The sequence below is a fragment of the Octodon degus genome, unplaced genomic scaffold, assembly GCF_000260255.1.
Source record: "Octodon degus isolate 3935 unplaced genomic scaffold, OctDeg1.0 scaffold00029, whole genome shotgun sequence".
In the NCBI taxonomy this organism is placed as follows: Eukaryota; Metazoa; Chordata; class Mammalia; order Rodentia; family Octodontidae; genus Octodon; species Octodon degus.
In genome coordinates, this window is record NW_004524605.1 from 16129752 (window position 1) to 16132817 (window position 3066).

General features: G+C 52.1%; 1 pseudogene across 1 annotated transcript in view; it reads left to right on the top strand.

Moving 5' to 3' along the window:
- Positions 1–1735, top strand: part of LOC101591624 — an 8548-nt pseudogene extending 6813 nt beyond the window's left edge. The window contains exon 2 of the transcript XR_001117054.1: positions 1561–1735. The product of XR_001117054.1 is annotated as a DNA-directed RNA polymerase I subunit RPA43 pseudogene (transcript). The remainder of the gene's footprint in view (positions 1–1560) is intronic.
- The last annotated feature ends 1331 nt before the right edge of the window (positions 1736–3066 follow it).

A 3066-nucleotide genomic window follows, 5' to 3' on the forward strand; every position in this document is an offset into this window, starting at 1 on the left:
GGAGGGGGGAGGAGGAGGGGGAGGGGGAAGGAATCAGGCTGCCAAAGGAGAGGCAGTGGGGGACAGGGGAGATGGCTCAGTAGAATAAGTGCTTGCCTAGCAAGCGCAAGGGGAAAAAGGAGAGGGAGATTGAGGTATCACTGGCAACCAGGCCAGAAGACACCGAGCCACCTATGGCTTGCGGTTGTTAGAGAGAGAGCAACAGAACTGCGTGCCACAGGGACAGGTTGGCAACCAGAGAAAAGGAGATCCATGGAAGGAGGGACTCAGAATCTCAAGTAGGTGAGATCTGTAAGAAGTAACAGGAGAAGTGTCCCTAGGAATGGCCAAGCAGTTCCACATCCTACTGGATCTAAGTGATAGTGACTCTAGATTGCACTGCACAGAACAAAGCTAAAAAGAAAAAGGGGGGGGCAGCCAAATAGCTTAGACAGCAATTGAGACTGGTCGTGGTGGCGCACACCTGTAATCCCAGCTCTTAGGAGGCTGAGGGCAGGCGGATCACTACGAGTCAGATCTAGTAGTGAGACCCTGAACACCCTTACACCCTTCCCTAAAATACAAAAAAAAAAAAAAGTTACTTCTAAAGGCCTTCCTTATACACTTCCGCAGGAAACGAAGTGTGACTTTAGCACAGTGAGCCCTTAAGAGAGTCCACTCCCTCCAACCCCTCAGATTCCACAGCTTTGGAGAGTCCACACCCTGCACCCCACAGGAGACAGAGCCCACAGAAGCCCAGGCCTGATCTGCAGAGGCCGCGCTTGTGCCTACTTTACGGCAACTTACAGAAAGCAGTTAGAAGAGAGGAGAAAAAGTATTGGGGGACAGTTTTTAAAAGGATTTGAGATTTGACAGATGAAGACTTTAAGATAAAAGAACTGATTGCTCAGTTCACACAACCTCTATCTGGTGGCATTAAAGAGAATCTGCTGTGAAAGGCGATGTGTATTCTTGGGCTGGATTAGCTGCAGGTGTGACTCGAACTGAGAAAGTGGAAGGATCACTGGGAGAGCTTATTAAACATACTGGGGGGATAGCTCAGTGGCAGAACATTTTCCTAGCATGTGCAAGGGCCTGGGTTCCATCTTCAGTACCACAAATATTTAGATAAGTTAAAAAAAAAAAAACTATAAATACAACTGTAGTCACCACCTCCGATCTTTCCAACTGATCTAGCAGGTGGAAGACCCAGTCATCTCCATTCTCAGTTGCCATTGGTCCTCGGCCCGGACTCTTCTTAGTCGCATTCCCTCAGGAAAGGGCTGGGCTTTGCTCCTGCCCAGATGGCTTACAGCGCCTTCTCCAGCACCTCCAGCACCTCCTCCGCCAGACCCTAAATTGGACAGGCCGCTCCCTGTCTCCTGCAGCTCCATCCTACCGCTTCATGCGCAGCTTCAGCCTTTCTTTCCATGCCTTTTAAAACGCGCAGAAAGGTTGCTTGCTTGATTTATTTGTTTGTTTGTTTGTTTGTTTGTTCGTTTATTTCAGCATGTCCATACATTTCTGCCGCTCAGCTGCCCTGCTCTCCGCTAACACCAGGACCCCCGGTCCCCTTCCCAGGGTGCGCGGGTCTCTGCGCCGCGCCCACCCGGCAGCCTCTCCAGCTGCTCTGGGCAAAGCCTCCCCAGGCTGCCCCTCGAATCCGAGGCCCGCGCGTCCTTCCTGCGTACTCAGGGCCTTGGAAGCAGCGCAGGACTTGACCCACAGTAGCGACCAAGGCGGCTCGGCGCCCTGACCCGCAGCGCATAGGGCGGACGGGAGCGCCACCTGCCGTCCATGCGACTACGCGACGCGAGCTCAGTGTTTTCAGCTCAGTTTGTGGCCCTGCACCGCCCTTCGGCTGGCCCTCGCCTAGTGCCACAGCAGCTGCCGGATGTTTTGAAATTCTAGGTTAAGGGTGCTTACCCCGGAGCCTGTGCGTTTCGCAGCACATGGTCTTTCTCTGAAGTTGTGGATTTCTTGAGCCGGGCTAGTGCACTCCGTTCACCGCAGTACGCAAACAGGTACCAATAAGGGTGTCACTTATCCCAAGGAGCTCTTCAGTGTGCGGCAGGCTGAAAAACACTCCCCCATGTTCCTCCATGTCCTACTCCCCTGGAAATTATGAGGGTCCCCTTCCATGGCAAAAGGGACTTTTGAAAATTCGATAAAATTGTATGTTTTGAAAGGAGAGATGATCCTGAATTATTCCAGGGTCCCTAACACCACAAGGGTCCTGGTAAGAGGGTGGCAGGGAGGCAGAGAGGTGGCAGAACCAGTACAAAGAACGAGACTCTGGAGGAAGCTCCGCTTCGAGCTTTGAAGGTGGAGAAAGGCCTGGAGCCTTGGCAGGGAGCCGCTCCCCGAGAGCCTGCAGGAGGAGCAGCAGATGCCTGGGAAAGGAGGGCAGCTCTGACCTCCGGAACCGTAGAAGAGCAACTCGGTGCCCTTTCTTGCCACCACATTTGTGGTGATGTGTTACAGAGTCTTTAGGAAACTAATGTGCATCTTAACAGACATCAGATTTGTGTGTGTGTGACAGAGAGAGAGAGAGAGAGAGAGAGAGAGAGAGAGACTGAGGGTCAACCCATTCTTTTTTCTTTGGAGACAGAATCTCAGTACGTTTCCCAGGCAGGACTCATACTTTTAATCTTCCTGCCTCAGCCTCCCTCAGTGCTAGGATTACAGGTGTGCAGCACAGCACTACCCTAGCGCAGCCATCAAGTGCTAAGTGTCCTGTGAGACCACACACACACACACACACACACACACACAACACACGGTGTCTTACAAGGCTCAGACTGTATCACTGGACCTGCTCTTCTCCGAGAGGAAACAACTCAAGGAGACCCAAAATGCAACCAACACTAAGGATGCGGATTGGCTGCACTCCCCTCTGAGCCAGAGAGAGGTGACATCACCTTGTGAGTCTCTTTCCTGGATGCCAGGCAGGACATTGACATGCGTACTGCATTTGTCTGCCGGATCTACACGTAGGTGCCTTGCTGACTTCGTAACTATAAGATAAATCCAGGACGCATCATAGAGCCCCAACTTCCCTGGATGATAGGACTTCAAAACATTTGA